This window comes from Pipistrellus hanaki (assembly GCF_964339955.1).
Source record: "Pipistrellus hanaki genome assembly, chromosome: 1".
In the NCBI taxonomy this organism is placed as follows: Eukaryota; Metazoa; Chordata; class Mammalia; order Chiroptera; family Vespertilionidae; genus Pipistrellus; species Pipistrellus hanaki.
In genome coordinates this window covers 8,343,405-8,362,393 of record NC_140503.1, presented here as the reverse complement: position 1 = coordinate 8,362,393, position 18,989 = coordinate 8,343,405, and the positions used below count along the sequence as shown (strand labels likewise).

Below are 18,989 nucleotides of genomic sequence, written 5' to 3'. Positions count from 1 at the left end.
TCTGGGGCTGGGTCGTTCCCAGTGCTGTACAGGGTTCCATCCTGTGACGACAACACAACGTGCGTGTCCGCCCGGCGCTGAGGGCCGTCTGGCTGTCTCCACTCTGAAGCTATTGTGACTGCAGATGCTTTGACATCCTGTGCCTGCCTTTCGGGGACATGAGCACTCCTTTCTCAGGGGGAGACCTGGGGTTAAAGGGCAGCATGTGCTCAGTTTCAACCATGAGATGTTCCAAAACCCCAGCCCATCCATCACCCTGCTGTACTTTTCTCCCCGTCCCCCTCCATCTACTGCACTTCATATATTGATATTTACCTGTTTGCTGTCTCTCGCCCTTATAGACGTGGGTGCTCTGCGGGTGGGATTCCCACAGCAGATACTCAATGAACACCGCAGGCCCAGGGAGCGTCTGCAGTCTCACCTGCACACAGGAGCTCAGGCACCTCTCAGTGTCCCCTCCGGTCCCTTCCTCCACAGGTGCCTTCCCAAAGCCGGAGGCCACGCCCTCCCCCAGCCCTAGCCCAGCTGTCAATCACACCTCAACTGGAGTCTAAGAGTTCCTGGGGATGCCTGCCAAACAATGTCCCTCCCCCGGGACGGAGAGTCCAGGCTCCTGGGGAAAGTCCAGCCTCTGGTCTCGGCCCTATGAAGACTGGCTGGCTGGAGTGGCATTCCAGAGTGCCAAGGCCCCAAGGGAAGGCAGGACAGAGACCCCGTGAGCTCACAGTCAGCGGAGAGAGCTGGTGCAGTGAGTCATGCAGCCCCGTGGGGCTGAGGCAGTGAGACCTCTGGGCCACAAGGGAACTCTGATGAAGTGGACCTGACCGGTCAGGAAACCAAAGAGGGCTTCAAGGAGGTGTCTCGGGAGCTGCCTCTTCTGAGAGGACTGTATTTCCCCAGAGAGAGAAGGCTGGGCAGTGCACGCTGAGTCTGGCATGTGCAGGACAGGGGGGCAGGCTGACTTAGGCAGGTTGTGGGGTGATGCCCACTGCTGGCAGGCAGAGGGGAGGAGGGAGACGGAGTGATAAGGACCCCAGGGCAGGGTGGTAGCGGGGACAAAGAATCACCACAAGGGCCTCTCGTGAGCATCTGAGGGTGCCGGAGCTCATGGGGGCGTGAGGCGTCACAGGTGAGAAGGCACCTGCTCTCTTTCTGAACAGGAGACTCCGACCCAGCAGGTCGGGGGGGGGGGGTGTGCATTGCCCCCAGGTGCCCCCAGGTGCAGTCACTGCTTGTCCCCAGACCATACTAGGAGCAGCAAGGGATTATGGGGGCATTAAAGAGCAGAATTACTCAGTGGTTAGAGTGCTAGCTGTGCACTAAAGGGTTACAGGTTCAATTCCCAGTCAAGGGCACGTATCTGGGTTTCAGATTCAATCCGATGCTAGTAGGGACACACGCAGGGGGGCAACCAATCAATGTTTCTCTCTCCCTCTCTCTCCTACTCTCCCTTCCACTCTCTAAAAATCAATGGACAAAATATCCTCAGGTGAGGATTAACAAAAAGCAAAAAGAGAGCAGAATGGAGGAAAGAGGGACCAACAGATGCCGTAAAGCTGGAATGGAATCCAGTCTTCAACAGCTCGCCAAGGCCAGACTTCAGTGCAGCAGACTCAGCTCTACTTCACACCACCAGCCTGTTCCAGAACCTTCCATGGCACCTCGGAGTCGGGCCTCTCCTCCAGGGCTTTAGACCCCTGCATCACCGAGGCAACAGCCCACAAACACGGGAGCCGGGCCTCACTGCCATAAACAACCCTGACAGATTCAATAAATAACAATGTACTACAGCAATTTGTGGGGAATTTATGAGAAATTAAAATTTCAACTTGGACAATAAACAAACCCATTTCAGAATCTGCCCCACTTAAAGTTAAATAAACCGCATGCAAGCATTTTTTCAGCATGATGCGCGAGGCTGGGACCGGGCTGCCAGGAATGCTTCCCGGGCCTCGGGCTGGGCGCTGCTGGGGAGAGCCGGCCGCACACCCGCTCGCCTCCCAGGGCGCTTCGCACTTTGTAAGGCACCGCACCCGTGTGCTCCCCCCTGGTCCCCACAGTGCTGCTGGGGACGGTGGCGCACGTATGATGAACGCTGTTGTGACAAGGAGCCTTGCTGTTAGACGGGAGCACAGGGACTTGCCCAAGGTCACACAGCAGGTCAAGGTCAGAGACAGGATGCAAACCCAAGTCGATCGGATTCCAAAAACACTGGGCACCACTGTGCACACACAAGCGGCCCCGTGGGCATCTGCCACACACACAAATGTCACACCCAGTGAGTACGATGTGGGAGCTGCCTGACGTCTCTAGAAAGCTGCCCTACTTAAAAAGCATCGAAGGGGCTTCCTTAAACAGATGAACACATTCTCACACGCACACACACTCACTCACACCCAGGGGACAGGAGGGCTCAGATCCCCAGCTCTTCACCAGGCCGTTCCAAGATGAAAGGCGAAGAAGGAAGGAGACAACGAGGGGAGAACACTGGGAGGTTTTCCACCTCTGCTTTCCGGGGAGCCAGAGGTCCGCAGGAGGGCAGAGTAAGAGGGAGCCCCAGGATCCCATCAGGGCCACCCGCCTATTATTTCAGAGAAGGAACAGGAGCCGGGCCCAGACACGGGGCAGGGGACCCCTGCTGCCCACACCGGGGGCCTCCAGCGCCAGCAGCCTTGATGCCCTCTCCTCCCACGAGTGTCCCACACTGAGGTGCCCGCCCGGCCATCCTCTCCAGACTTGCAGGTTCTATGACCCAAGTTTCCACGTGAGCAATACCCGGTCTCCTGAGTGACTACAAACAGCTGGCAGAGGTCCACCAGCTGGGCACACGGCGTTGGCAGTAGCCCTCCCCTGCTTCCAGCTGGATAGCCCTCTCTCCCCTGCCCTTCTGAGGCGGCCCTAAGGCTGTCTGTCTAAGATAGGGGTGTCGAACTCAATCAGAGAAGGGGCCAAAATCTAAAATCCAGCCTAAATCGCGGGCCGAATGGTTTACTGAACAGTCATAAACTGACAATGTCATAAACTGACAGCGGAGTGCAGTGATGACAGCGCAGTGCGGGCCACATTGCAAGGCCTGGCGGGCTGGATTTGGCCCGCGGGCCTTGTGTTTGACACATGTGGTCTAAGACATGGGTACCAACGTGGCCGGAGGCTTGGTCACCTCAGTGGCCCCGGAGGACAGTAGAGGGCCTGCTTCCAGGGGCCGGGGTGAAAGTCCAGTGACGGAAAGAACGGAGGGACCAGCCCGCTGGGCCCCAGTCCTGCGAGTGTACCAGCTCCCTCCAAGAATCAATCACAACCAGAAAACGGGCCCGTGGGATGGCGGCCGCAGGGCCATCCGGAAGGGCTGGGCCGGAAAGTCAGGGCTGGCGTGCCATGTTGAAGTCTGGGAACGGACAGAGAACCCTGGGTCCCCCTCCTGACTGCTCATGGATGGCACCTCGTGGGGCACAAGACACATGCTGCTCTGACCCTGTGCCAGGAACACAGGCGGGGGAACCGCCCAGGGGCAGGGCTGCAGCCAGGCCCCAGTGCCTAGCCGAAAGGAGGGGGCGGGGGGTGAGGGAATGGCTGGGGCCTGAATCTGAAAGAAAGGAGGGAAGAGGGGACACGAGAAGGAGAAACAGATGCCACTTATGTGCCTGGATGCATTCAAAGCCATGTCCCTTCCCACAATTCCCTATAAGGCCTGGGGAAGGGGGAGGGTCCCTAAGAAGCACATGTTACTTTTATAAACTGCAAAAACAGCACGCGTGCTTTATTATTTACGTGGCTCAGAGAGACCACCACCGGCTGGCCCCAGTGACAGCAGAGCCACAGGCACTATTTATAACAGCGACCAACAGGCCGCTGCCAGCGTCCTCCAAGAGGACCTGCCCCTCCGGCCGCAGCCACGAAGAAAACAGGCTAAGCAGAACGTTTAACAAGAGGGGAAATGCCACCGACAGGCCAGGTGTGTTGTGGGGAGCAGATTACAAAAGAAGAAGAATTTTGTTTAAAATCTATAAACGTGTGTTCTATTTCTTCACAGAGAGAAAAACTCAAAGGGCAGGGTGCAGGTGCCTGCCGAGTACCGCCGGGCTGCGGGGAAACACAGTGGCTCCCACCAGCTCCCGCGGAGCCTCTCCTGGACCCCCTGCAAAGACATTTCCAAACCCCTCAGGAGGGCCCGACCCCGCCCAGGCCCGAGGTGAGCTCTCGCCGGCGGCCTGGCCCCGTGGCAGCTCCATCCTGTTTGTGGCAGCGCATAAGCGGGTCCATAAAGGCCCGGCTGGAGGGTCTCTGGGGGTGCTGGGGACAGACTGGCTCACAGTCAAGGCCGAGGCCAGCAGGCCCTGTCACACCTCAGGGATTTTTATCTTCTCCCCATTAGGGGTCAGGGGTCATTGTCCCCATCAGACACATGAGGGCCGGAGGCCTGAGACAGCAAAGCCAGGAGGCAGAGGTCAGAGCTGGCCCGGGGACGCCCGCCTTTCTAATGAAGTGAGAACCTGAGGGATATTCAGTCAGCACACACCCTTATCAGGCCTGGGGCTGAGGGGAGGGCCAGGCCTGCTTTGTAGAGTTCGGTAACTGTCTCCCCCCAGCCCCCTCCGGGCACGCCCCTGCACTCTGTGTCAGGCTCCCCTGCCCCCGCCTAGGCCATTAGCTCAGTCCCAAAGGCGTCCTTTCCCTTCAGGCTTCTGATGATCCTGTCAAAACACTGCATACAACATATCCACTTGGCAGGGCCTGCAGCGAGAATACTGCCCAGGCAGGAAGGAGGGCGTGAGCCAAGGACTGCTCCGTGCCAGGAAACCCACCCTCCTGCCCAGGCATCCAGGAGCTCCGCCCGTCAAGGATGGGAGAGGCTCAGAGGCCAGATTTCTGCCAAAGCAGACACGTGATCTCAGGAGCTGCTGAGAGGGCATTACCCCACCTCCCAAGCTGCCCCCAGGGAGGCCTTCTCTCCTGCTCTGACCTCATCTCACTCATCAATCCCATCCCTTTCTGGAAGATGAGCCCCAGAGAGGTTTTGCCACTTGCCCAGGGTTGCACAGCTACACAGGGGCCAGCTCACCAGACCCAGTCCGGGAAGGCGGCCTCCTGAGCAGAGAAGGTGCTGGCTTTGCCACTGCGCACCCAGGAACCCACCCCAGCTCTGCAGCTCGCTCCCCGGGTGGCACAGGGCAAAGACACCGGCTTGTCTGAAGCTCAGTGCTCTCACCTGACAGTGGGGGTGCAGGCTGGGCACAAACAGGAGTCACCTGGGCTGGTTCACAGCACAGCCCGGACACCCAAAGCCTTAGGAACAGTCACGTGGCATTTCAGAGCCTGACACAACCTTCCCAGGTGATGGCTGCCCACACAGTCGTCTTGAGAACCCAGGAGCCTAAATGTCCCCCCAGGACACCTGACCGTAGCCCCCCATTCCCATCAGGCCGCTGAGCGCCTCCCAAGCAGCTTCTGTGGAAGTGATGACAGCCCTGCCCCACCGCCAAGTTCTCGGACACAGTGAGAGCCGGGATCTCCTTATAGGGTATGCTCTGAGGCCATTGCAGTCCACAAAGAACTGCTCCGGCTGACGGTCATGCTGGGACACAGGCCTGCGTGGAAGGGGAGCAATGAGTCCCCGAAAAGGCTGCCCTGCTGCCACGTGTGCAGGACACCAGGGAACTCGGGGGGGAAGATGGGGCCACGGTGGTTCCCAGGGGGTTCTCACTGTGAGGGTGGCTGAATGGGGCGACAGACGGTGCCAAGGGTTCCACAAGCTTCTGGAAAAAGCCATGAAATCTCAGCCAGCTAGTTCGCAGGGTGTGGGGGGAGCCAGGAGCCTCCTGTGGCCAGGGTCGACGGTCAGCACCCCTCAGAGATGAGGCCTTCACCCGGTCCTGGCTGGTCCCAGGGAGACCGGAAAGAGGGAGGAAGGAACTCAGCCTGTGGCCTCAAAGCACCCAGCCGGGGCACACTGGCACTGCGGGCACTGCGGCCAGCCATCCTGCGCCCCGGAGAGGGCCTCAGGGTGCCAAGTTCAGCAGACCCCCAAGGACACCCACGCTGGGACCTCCCTGCACCACAGCAGGACCAGCAGCCCTGTCAGCCATGCCCTAAGCAAACCGGACTTTGAATTTGTACTGCAGACGGTTCTGGCTTCTTAACAACCAATCAAACAAGAGCGATCCTTTCCTTCTGGCTCACCTAACCCTCAGGCATTCACCGCACACCGCCCATTCAGACTCACGTAACTGCCCACGTCTGAGCCCGGGGCCCCAGTGCGCTGGACGTGCTGGCTGCAGCCCAACACTGTTCCCCACGCTCTTCCTCAGGGACAGAGCCCAAGTTCACGTGAGGTGACCGGGTGTCCAGCTTGCCGGCCCCTAGATGCTAGGAGGCTTGGTCCTAATGCAGACAGCAGTGTGACGTGGGACCTCGAAGGAGGCCACCCAATGAGAGCACACGGGGGGAGGGGGGGGGGGGGCACGCCGCTTCCTCCTGCCTGGGATGTAAGTGCCATCTGCAGCAGGAGGTGCCCGGAGCCCAGGAGCCAGTGTGAGGGCGGAGTGGCCCAAGCACAGAGGAAGGTTCGATGGGACTTGAGAGAGCTCCCCAGGCCGCCTGCACCCAGCTTCTCTGACACAGACAGAAACCAATGTGCCGTTTTATTCAGGCCATGTTCGTTCCTCAGCTCCCAGCAGCGGAATGCAAATCCTGACGGCGCCACAGCACAAACACAGGTGGGCGGACGGGGTGTGGGAGAAGGGGAACTGGCCGGCAGAAGGGGTGGCGGGCGGAGTCCAGGAGAGGCCCCTGCGAAGTGCGATGACCTTGCAGGAGAGACTCATGGCCGCCATGCTTCTGCTTCTATGGTTCTCCCTTTACATCCATGCCAGGACAGAGATTTCCTCTTCGTGTCCCTGACAAGGTTCTTCTACATCTTCGGAATGGAGGTTCCATCCTCTCCATGTTTTCACTCCCCGTCGTAAGGACTCAGAGCTCTTCTCTGGGGGAGCCGACCTCATTTCCCCGTACACCCGGCTCCCGGGAGGCCCAGAAGGACCTCGGCGCCCTCCCAGCAGCAGGCCCACCAGACAATGCTGTTCCTCCTCTGTTACTCCGGCGTGAGGTCCTTCTATTTGACTGGCCTTTCCCGTGAGGAAAGAGAGAGCATACTGAACCCTACAAGCCAGGAACATGCCTAGACTATAAAGTCAATGAAAGCAACTAATCTATCTCTTCTGAGAATAGTTAAAATGGCCAATTAGCTAATAAATTAGCACTTCCATAAGAAGGAAACTCCAGTTCCCGTATACTTTCTGACCTTTTAAAACAGTGCTACGTGACAAATCAACCTGCTGCTGAAAAAAAAAAAAAAAAAAAGCCAAGATCCCAGCCTTCACACCATCAAGAGCAGGTTGAGAACCTTCCACGATATTCAAATGTTTCTATTCTATTTCCTACGTCCAACTGTCACATTAAATGTTCCCGTCTCAATTTCAAAAATATTAAAAGGTTTTTAAATGCGTGTCAGAGAACTGGGTGGGGCTGTATAGGCACAAGGGGGGGCGGGTAGTAAGTAAGCAGTTACTGCTGAAGAATGAGATGATGAGAACTCTTCCAATTCATGTATTTCTGAAATATTTCATTATTTTCCTCTGGCTTCCAAAGGTTTCTTGATAAGATACATCTATAAGCCAGAATGTGCAGGAGGTGGGACGAGACGTGATCCATGGCCCTGAGGAGCTTGGGGAGGGAGGGAAGCCCCCCAGCAGGGAACCAACCATGAACTGGCAGCCTCCGTGCCTACGAGGCTGGAGGCCCAGGCAAGGGAGGGGCTCTCTGGACCATGTCCAGGCTGTGAGTGGCCATGAGCTTGGTCAGACAGGTCGATGAGGGTCCAGATGGGACAGAAAGAGGCGTGTGACGGCTGCAGGACAGGCTGTGTGGTGCACCGGAGGGTATGGCTCGGTCGGGGTTCTCCAGAGCAGGAAGGAACGGTCAAGGGCCTCATAGATCCCTCCAAGGAACGGGTCTTACCCTGCACCCTCGGCTGCAGCCAGGCTGGGACCGGAGAGGGCGTGTTTGAGAAAGGGCACTCTGGCAGCAGACACCCCGTGCACAGGAACTGCCAGGAAGCACTGCTTTCAGAAAAGACACAAAATCAGCGGTGGGTGTGGAGGTCAAGGCAGGGACCTCGGAGCCAGCATGTTAGCAGAGGGAAGAAGGTGACTGCTCTCTGACTCAGTTTCCTCCTCTGTAAAGCGGGGATAATAAAAGTCTATTAAACAGAGCTAGTAATAGTGCTAATAACAGTGTTTCCCTGGACTGTGGTGAGGGTTAAATTAGTTGCCACACGAACGTGCTTAGAGAACTCTGTCTCCCGGCTCAGAGAGGCTGGGTTGGCATTCCTTTGATCACCACTCCGAAGGGGTCCCAGTATGAGCCGTTCCCCAGGACCCATTCAACTCATGCACGTCTGGGCAGGCAGGATGCCAGCTGGGGCCTCGAGGACCTTGCCCCCCTCCCCCGTCCTTCACCCACCTCCCACAGTGCAGGGGCACACCCAGGAGGCGGTCCCAGCACCTGGTGGACCCGCCCCACCCCACAGGCCCGTCCAGAAGTTAAGAACAAGGACTAGCCCTTACTGGGCAGAGGCACACACTGCGACATCTACGGAGGAGCTGACAGCACGGACACCTGCCCGGGAACCGCCCAGGGAACAGGGCTTCCATGAACCCACACTGACCGTGTGCCGATGGGCATCACGCTCAGGGACGGGCACGAAGGGACTCGGCAAGCCCCTTTCTCTAATTTGGTGTGTCATGTGACTGTTCCCGAAATAGAAAGTAAAACTGATAACGATAAATAAGCCTTCTGGAACCAAGCTGCCTCGATGTGGATCTCAGCTCCTCCGCTCAGTAACTGCAACCCTGGGAAACGACCTAACCTTTCTTTGTTTCCGTTCCCTCGTTTATGACACAGGGACGACAACATGACACACCTCACAGGGCAGTTGCACGGAATAAATGAATTAATACATGTAAATCCTATGACCTTGTCGGGCACAAAGCAAATGCTCAATCAACATTAGCTGTTGTAATCGCAAGCCCATTGGCAGAGTGGAGGGCGTGCCAGTATCCTGGACATCCCTGGGTTCCCCAGCCCCCTGCCTCTAGCACAGGCCCAGGCATAGGGGACCCTGCATTAAGCAGCCACCGAGTCCCTGGCCTGGGACACCCCCGCGAACGCACAGCAGGTGGCAATGAGAGAGGGCCTACAGCCATGGGCACCGCCATACCGAGACGTGATGCCTGAGACCCAGTGTCGTCACTTCTCCAAGTCCGTCCAGAGAGAGAGCCTGAGACGTGCACAAACACCGAGGTGCAGACTCACAAGAGCAGCCCCGGTCCTGGCAGCAAACCGGGCCTCCATAGCCTGAGGAGCCGGAGCAGAGACGCAGGGACGGTGGGAAGTGACCGCTGCTGGGACAGTCATGTCGGCGGTGATTAAATCGCATGAGCAGATGACCACCCACCCCCTACATGCAGGTCACAAAACTATGGGCACAGAGAGAGCCCAACTTGGATTCACACAAAATGTCACAAAAAGCCTGTTTTTGGTAAAATCATGAAAAAAAATTTATCCAAGTAATTGTTTTAATAATTACCTCTGGGTTTTCATTTTCAGGCCTGTCTTTATTTCCCAAGATTTCAACACATTAGCTGAGGGTAAGTCCAGAGTTTTTTACAAACACAGACCCTCAGGGCCTGCCCTGTCCTGCGTGAAACAGCTCCGGGCTCAGCTCGCTCTCCCTGCAGAGCAGGCAGCAGGGCCCGGTCCTGCACTGCTGGCCCGGGGGCACATGCCAACAGGCAGCCTGAGCGTGGGGGTTGGGGCCTGCTGGGGGAGCAGGGAAGGTGCCAGGCAAGGTGGCACCTGAGCGGCTCTAACAGCACATAGAAACATGAGCATGGGGAAGGGGCTGGAGAGGAGATGCCAACTTCTTAGCCAACCGAGAGATTCAAGGCTTCATAGTCTGCGACACTGAGCGAAAGTCAACGCCTGTCCCCATCCTGCTTTCCACGGTGCCAGCTGTGCGCCCCGCTGGGCCCAGAATATGGTCGAGGCCCTTCCCGTCCATGCACCATCGCACTGAGTCTCGGACCCTGGACCTGAGCAGGCTCCAGGAAGCTGCCCCCAACAATGGCCACACACCGGAACCTCCTGCTGCTCTGCTGTGCACGGGCTTAACTGGGGGGTCTGGATCCAGTGGCTCTGGGCTGGCACTCTCACCAGCACCCGGGGAGAGCAAGGGCAATGCTGACATGGGCAGACCACCCTGGACTTCACCCCAGCACAACCTCAAAAGAGGCGGCTAATTTTAAAGCAGAATCTTCACTTCTGGCTCATTCGACTTGCTCTGGCCCTTTCCATGTACCCACGTTCCTCCTTCCATCTCTTGGCTTTTCTGTGAAGGGCTTACTTGCTACACTCCAATGAGGCCCCTGAAATCAGGTGGCTGGGTCAGATTTGTGTGGAATGGTGTGCAACCAGAACACGCCCGGGAACTGGGGCACCCAGCTTCCCTGGCAGGAGCGCTTTTTTGTGTTAAGGACTTGCTCAAGTTGACTCAGCGAGTCAGCGGTGGGAAATAACGGCCAGAAATGAGAACCACAGCCCTCTACGCAGGCAGAGCTGCACCGACACCAGAGACGGTGTCTGAGGGTGACAGCTAGCCTACAAAGCTCAGAATGAAAATAACACTGACAGAACTGAAACCATCGCAGAGACATCGTCAGCACTTTACACCGTCCCAGGAGCATGTTCCCACGTCTGTCCTCCGAAGATCTCTCTTAATGGCTACTGTGAGCGTTTGAATGAGCAAACCCTAATTTATATAACTCTTCAGCCCCCTGTATTATTATTATATCTGAATAAAAACACTATGATGGCCATGCTAATACATAAATTTCTCTACCTCTACTTGTTAAGTATATATCCTAAGTCAGTGGTTGGCAAACTCATTAGTCAACAGAGCCAAATACCAATATTACAAGGACTTGAAATGTCTTTGGAGAGCCAATTTTTTTAAACCCTAACTTCTTTTAACACCACTTCTTCAAAACAGACTCGCCCAGGCCGTGGTGTTCTGTGGAAGGGGCCAAAGAGCCGCATGTGGCTCCGAGCCGAATGGTCCTAAAGTAAATGACTGAGAATGAACATAATTTTCAATGTTTCCCTTAAAAAATACGCATTTCAAATTTTAAACAATGAAATAAAATCTATCTTCAAGAAAGGTATTAAGCTAAAAATCACAATGGAAACCAAGCGGTGGCATGGGGACGTGGGGCCTGCTGGGGGAGCAGGGAAGGTGCCAGGCAAGGTGGCGCCTGAGCGGCTCTAACAGCACATAGAAACATGGGCATGGGGGTTAGTGAGGGACGACCAAACGACTGAACAGCAGGTTGCATGAAGCAACCAGGCCAGCAGGGGGGGAAGGTGGGGGGGTGACCAGGCCAGCAGAGAGAGGACAGTTGAGGGGCCAGCAGGTGGGGGCTGTTGGGGTTGACGAGGCTGGTGGGGAGAGCAGTAAGGGGCAACGAGGCCAGCGGGTGTGGGGTAGTTAGGGGCGACTAGGCCAGCAGAGGGGGGCAGTTGGGGGCAACGGGCCAGCGGGGGGGGAGGGGGGGAGCAGAAGGGGCAATCAGGCTGGCAGGCAGAGGAGGTTAGGGGTGATTGGGCTGGCGGGAGGGGAGTAGTTAGAGGCGATCAGACAGGCAGGCAGGTGAGCAGTTAGGAGCCAGCAGTCCTGGGTTGTGAGAGGGATATCCAACTGCCAGTTTCGGCCCAATCCTTGGGATCAGGCCTAAATCATCAGTCGGACATCCCCCGAGGGGTCCCAGATTGGAAAGGGTGCAGGCTGGGCTGAGGGGACCACCACCCTCCCCCCATGCATGGATTTCACCAGGCTTCTAGTATATACCACCCTATAGTCACCCTCCCTGGAGGTGCTGGGTCTGCTGGCAGGGGTCAGGATGGACTTCAGGAAGCCCCTGCCCATGCGGTAGCCGAATGGCTAACATAGGCTCATTCACTGGCAAGAAGGCCAGGCCCGAAATAAACACCAACTAATATTCCCAAAGCCCCGTCCACCAGCTCCCGAGCACCTGGAGGGAGCAGGTGCAGGAAGAAGTGTTTACAGGTGCCCAGTTCCACCTGGACTTCTTTCCCTGGAAATAAAACCCAGGGAGGGCCCCCAGGAGACAGTACGGGTGGCAGAGGGAAGCCAGCTGGGAGTCAATCATTTGACCCCTTTAACTGCATATCTTATAAAAACAGTTTTTGAACTATGTGAAGAATATCACCTAAATAACAAATTCATTTTTTAAAGCTTAACAGAGAATTTGGCTCTATAATTCCTCACTCTAGGTAGGATGAAGGCAGCTACCAGTTACCTGCCTGCATTCAACACACCTACCAGGACCAGCTTTCTCTCCCCTCTGCTCCTCCTCATGCACCCCGACTCTGGGGACTGACCCTTCAGCCTCTCTCACCCTCCACGTCCACGCAGGTACCATACCCTACCATCTATCTCCTCGGCCCTCCTCTACTTCCTTTATTCCTGCCAATCCCCATCACCCCCACTCGGCTGTGTCCCAGCCTCCAATCAGAAAACCCAGCTCCCCACCTCCAGTCAAGCCCTGTCCAGTCACCTCCTCTGTGCCTCCCAATGGGACCTGCCCATGGCCCCTAACTGGAGCCAGCACTCCACCCCATAGAAGCCCCTCAATGCCCCCTGTCCCCGGGCTCCATCAACAGCTCACTGGACATTCTTGTGGTCCAGCTCTGCCACCCACTCTGGCCTGGTCGCTTGCCAACTCCCTCGTGGCCAAGGCCCCAGAGCCTCCAAACCACTCCTGGTCAACATAGCCCAGTCCAGCCTCTGGGTCCTTGTTCACATGGCACTCCCTGCCCGAGACATTCACACCTGCACCCAGTGTACTCCCTACCAAGAGGCATCAATTTCCCTATGAGGCTCTCTCCACCTCAGTCCACTCCCCCCTTTAAGTGCTGGCCCCCATGTCCTCGAAGGCCCCTACCCCAGCCCAGATAAGCCCTCCCAGCCCTCTGGGCATGCCCATGAGCCGGGGTAGTCATCACTGAGTCTCCAACTCCAGGTGCCCAGCGCCCAGTCCATCACCCCTGGGCCCATGGCTGCTCCCAGTGTCTCTCTTTGCTGTCGTTTCCTGTCCTGCTTGAACATCCACTGTCCAACTCCTTTCCCTGAGTCGTTTGTGCAGAAAGGGGGCAAATGCAGAGACAAAGAACTCCAACTTCTCAAGCAAGCAGCAACTCTGGAGAGACAAACCCTGAGCACGCACGCCGCCTGCGCGCTCTGGCAAGTGGGGAAACCCGCCCACCGGAGAAGCAGCAGCTGCTCCAAAGGCTGGTTTCACAGTCTGAATTCTCAAGGAACTTGGAAGGAGGACAGGGAATCTATAATCAGTGAATCTATAATCAGCGACAGAACTTCTCACACTGAAGGCTTGCTCATTTGCATTTTAAAATAAACCGGCAACCCCTCCCGGGCTCAGAGGCACCTCCTCCCCCTGCGCTTAGAAAGCACCTGGGGAAAGACAGCCCCAAGAGCACACGGGGGCAGGAGGTGGGGGCGGGCGGGGCAGTGAGCATCTCGTTCTTTCAGGTCTCCTTCCACCAAATGCTGGGCTGTTCTAACAGGGGCGGTGGGGACCAGAGACGAAACCTCAAGGGCTTCCCTGGCAAGCCCTCCGCACAGGTTAGGTCAGAGTGGAAAATGCTCCTGGTGCACGCCCTGCCTGGCTGAGCCAGCCTCCTCCGGCCCTCAGCAGAGCCCCACCTCACTGGCCCCCTCGGCCACAGGTGGCCCAAATGGCCAAAGACTGTCTCCTCCTTCCAACCAAGGCTCACTGGGTGGAGGGGCAGTGGTGGCTGGCCATGCTGGGCACTGGGCATCTTAGCAGCTAGCTGTTCCCGGGACAGGAGGAGCAGAGGAGCCTGCAGAGTGGAGTCAGCCCGGCCCAGGCTGTGGGCTTGGTCCTGCCTCCCGGTCTGTGAGGTGGGTGAGGCTTATCACCGCTAGCCAGGCTCCCCCTGCTCTGCTCCAGGAAGCCTTCCTGGCTTACCATGCTGGGTCAGGACCCTCCTGTGGGCCTATGCCAGTGATCCCCACCCACCCTGGCCTCTGGCTATCCACTGCAGACCTTGACCCATGTGAATCCTGCACCTGTAGCCTGGTACACGGCAGGCACCCAGGAAAGACTGCCGAACGGTGCTGCAAGGAGAGGCCAGCTGCCCAACCCACACCTGCCGGCTGGGAGGGACCCTCGTCTCAAAGGCTGAGTGAGCCAACTGTTAACACCGGAAATGGTAGAGTCAGGAGGGCCTGGGCGGCCAGCATCCTCATTACAGGAGTGCAGAGAAGGAAACCGAGGCAGAGCACCTGCAGACCACTGCCTTCAAGACAGGTGCCTGAAACCATCGCCGTCACCACAGGCAGTCAGCCCCTCAGGACATGAGGTGAGGGGCATCCGATGCCACAGCCCTTGCCCAGCTCTCTCCGGTAGCTCGCCTGAGCCCAACACGAGCACCCCCGCCTCGGCCTCACCTGGGGCTTCTCACACTACGTGAGCAGAGAACAGCAAGTTCTCCTTATTATCAAGCATCCCTGGCCCCGTGGTCGGCAAACTGAGGCTCAAGAGCCACATGTGGCTCTTTGGCCCCTTGAGTGTGGCTCTTCCACAAAATACCACGGCCTGGGCGAGTCTATTTTGAACAAGTGGCGTTAGAAGAAGTTTAAGTTTAAAAAATGTGGCTCTCCAAAGAAATGTCATCAATTGTTGTACTGTTGATATTTGGCTCTGTTGGCTGATGAGTTTGCCGACCACTGCCTTGCCTAACAGACTCAGGTTAGGAAGGCAAGCGGCTGGCAGACAAGCCCACGGCAGAGGCCTTTCTGATGCTCAGTAGACACAGAGGCCCCGGAGTCTGAGTGGTCCAGCCTGGCCGGGCCTCTGCATGATGGCCCCAGAGCTGGGCACCATCTCTCTCTGCAGTGGTACCTGCTGAACGGCCTGATTTTTTTAAGAAGTAAAAGGGGTAATGTGGGAAAGCAGCGGCCTTCAAACCAAACCCCCAAAATAAATGTTTAAAACTATGTTCCTATTTGCACATTTTCAAGTTGACATCTAAAATTTCTCATCATAAGTTTAAATACTTGTAGAGGATGTAATTTCCAACATATTGTAAATATTAACATTTCAAAATAAAACTGTTACTGTTTCTCTTTTAAATGGATCCAATGGAATCTAAATATCATAGCGATTTGAGAGCAACCACCATCCATCTTAAAATTACAGAATCAGATTCTTAAACACCTGGGAAGTTGGCAATGTTCCCTTTGCCTCCTCCAACTTTCCAATCCACATCCCTCAGATGTTTCCATTCTCAGTGTGTTTTATGTTTGAAGGTCTTTATTGCGTACTAGTGGCCTGGTGCATGAAATTCGTGCACAGAGGGGGGTTCCCTCAGCGCAGCCTGCACCGTCTCCAATCGGGGACCCTTTGGGGGATGTCGACTGATGGCTTAGTGCTACCAGGAAGGCGGGAGAGGCTCTACCAGAGAAACAGCAGCTTCGCTCGCCAGCCGTGAGCCTGGCTTCTGGTGCACTGACCACTAGGGGGCAGCGCCTGGTCAGTGCACATCATAGCAACCTGTCGTTCCGCCATTCGATTTGCATATTAGTTTTTTATTATATAGGACTGGAAGCCTGATGCACAAAGGTTTGTGCTAGAATGGGCCTTCCTTTCCCTGGCTGCCGGCACCACTTTTCGGCTCCGGCCCTACCCCGGAGCTGCCTCTTTCCGCTCCGGCCCCACCTTCCCAAGCTGCCCAGAGACCCTAAGAGACTGGGGTTGGGGGTGGAACACCTGCATCATCACAATGGCAATGACTCAAGCATCCCACCTGCCCTGGGCACTCAGCACCTACCTGTATATGCAAATTAACTGTCATCTTTGTTGGGTTAATTTGCATATCACTCTTGATTGGCTGGTGGGTGTAGTGGAGGTATGGTCAATTTACATGTTTGTCCATTATTGGGTAAGATTACTACTAGTGCCAAAACCGGTTTGGCTCAGTGGTAGAGTGATGGTCTGCGGACTGAAAGGTCCCAGGTTCCATTCCGGTCAAGGGCATGTACATTGGTTGGAGGCACATCCCCGGTAGGAGGTGTGCAAGAGGCAGCTGGTCGATGTTTCTCTCTCATCAACGTTTCTAGCTCTCAATCCCTCTCTCCTCCTCTCTGTAAAGAATCAATAAAATATATATATATTTTTTAAAAAGATTACTACTAGTACATAACTAAAACCACAGAAATATATTACAAATTTGTATTAACAATAAGCACAAAAAATTAAAACACTGTTAGAAATACATTTCAGAAGAGATGAGTGGAAATTTAACTACTTCCTGTATCCACAGAATGCGTAATACCTATCGCTAGAGTAAGACTGAGTTTATTATCAATTCTATCTCCATTTTTCAATTTGTATAGCTGTAAGTGCTGAGACCATTCATTCAAATAAATAAGATGAAATGGAAAGAGATTTACCACAGCACATTCTCTGAATTCCTTCAGAATTATATGCTAAGAATTACAGTAATTTATTCTCAAAAATCGTTGTTAATGTTCTATCAGCTGACAACTCAATCAAGTCCTCTTTCAGTTTCACTGCAAGCAAAGAAAGGAAGTCCCTCACTGGCCCCAGGATCACGAAATCCCTCATGACACAGCCTCCTCCTACCCCCCTACCCGTCACACACCAGATTCATATCTGATAATGAGGGTGCGTGATAAGGAGGGTGCAGTCACACACCAGATTCACATCTGATAATGAGGGTGCATGATAAGGAGGGTGCGGTTCTGCTGCAGATAACCAGTTTCCCTCGGGCCAGGTTCTGTATCTCCTGCTTTACCGAACAGGTACCATTATTATTCCATCTAACAGATGGGCCAACTGAGACCCGAGCAGTTAGACTACAGGCCTGAGGTCTCACAGCCTGAACCATGAACCCAAGTGTCTTGCTCCCACTCGGTGCTCTGCCTCCGCGGAGGTGGGAGGGAAGGAGGGAGGCTGATGCAAAGGGGTGGCCAGAAGGACAGTTTACTATTATAGGTCCTCCCCCAGCAGGTCGGCTGCAGGAATGAGCATGAGGAAGCAGAGAAGCTGCAAAATGGACTTCTTAAATGTGCTCCCACCGCCGCCTTGGAGAGGTTACACACACGTGCTTGCTCAAAGTAAATGCTGTCCATGCCCAGAACCCCAAAGAACCAAGTAAATGTGAAACCCTCACTCTTACTGCTGCCATTTAACAGCAGGAAGAGAATGACTCCATGGCAGAGGCAAACACTGCAGATCTAACCATTCCTGACTTCAGGCCCAACATCCTTTGTTAAACAGTAGCCAATCCCCAGACAATGAGAGGCCTGTAAGCCTTTAGCAAATGGACAGACAGCCTATTGGCATGCGGGCCTTGGAGCCAGGCAGACCTGCATTCAACTCTCAGCTCGACCCACTTACCAGCTCAGTCCCTCAAGAGAAGTCACAACAGCCGAGTCTCAGTTTCCTCGTCTCTAGTCAGACGTGAAAACTCCACCCACAGCACTAGGTGGCTGCACAAAAGGGAAGAACGGCCATCAGGGCACCTGACACAGGAAATGCTGGCACCTCTTCAGTCACGGTCGCCTAAGTGACTGGCCAGCCGTCTCCGGCAGCCGCAGCCTGGAGACCTGGCACACAGAAGCCTGGCTGGTTTTTAAAAACCAGCTAAATGGATTCCCTTCCCATTTTTGCAACGAGAGTTTCAGTGTGTCTTGGAAATTTCAAATTCTCCAAACACCCAGGGACGCCAGGAAGAGGCGAACAGAGAAGCGTGGAGGTGGGTTTTATTTTTAGATGCCGGTGTGGAGAGCGTCCAGTTTGGCTTCATTCTGGTCGCCAGCCACCACTTCCTCCCCATGGCAGATAAAGCGAACAGCAGATACGTCCAGAAAGATTTCATAACTTTCCGCCTGGTACTTAATTCTGAAATAATGGCTCCAGTCTCCAGTTGCAGCCACAGGCTAAGTGGATTAAAGGTTTTAGTCTAAATCCTCCCGGGGAGGCCACGTGAATTGAACACGCTGACCCCCGGTTTGTCCCTCGCCCCCTGAGGTTCCAGGGCCTCCCCTTCGAGTGGCGGGGGTGGCCTCCCCGTGTCCCACGTGGGACCTGCGTGAGCAGGAATCGGGTGTTGGGGGACATGCCCATTCCTTCCAAGCAGCGTGACTGCTGGTGGGCACATAACGTCACTTCCTCCACAAACACCTCCCAACTGGAATTTCCGAGTGGACCCCAGGAGCTAACCTCAGGGAGGCACTTGGTCCTTCCCTAAGGTGACCAGACATCCGATGTTTAACAATTTGTTCCAAAAATCGGGACTTTTTTAAAACGCCGCGGGACGCAGGACAAATTGTTAAAAATTGGGACTGTCCCACCACCTTATCCTTCGCAAACTAAGCTCCGACTACGGGCCCAGGCCGGGGTGGTGTACAGCCATCTGCAAGGGAACCAGGAGCTGCCAGGTAACCGTAGGAGAGGACCAAGAGGCAAAAACTAGCCGAAGCGTCCTGGAGCAGGAAGGAGCTGAGACACCTGGCCCAGAATGGCAAACTTACCCGCCCCCCCCAATCCCCTCTGCCCACTGCAGGACCCCGCCCCCAAAGGCACTGTCAATCAACCCCTCCCTTCAGCCAGTTAGATTTAGGATCCTGCAGGCACCCTCAGCCAATCAATCAGACATGCCCTGAAGGCAAACTTCTTAGCCATCCCTGAATGCTGACTTCCCCCTTTTGATGTACAGAGAAAGTAAGGGCCACAGAAAAGCTCAGAGCAGACCAAGCACCGCGCTGAGACAAGAGCCTGGAGGAAAAT

General features: G+C 55.4%; 1 protein-coding gene across 2 annotated transcripts in view; it reads right to left on the bottom strand.

The window, feature by feature from the left end:
- The window catches only part of ITPK1 (inositol-tetrakisphosphate 1-kinase), a 127,851-nt gene that overhangs the window by 81,209 nt on the left and 27,653 nt on the right, over positions 1-18,989 (bottom strand). The gene's annotated exons all lie outside the window — the stretch shown is intronic.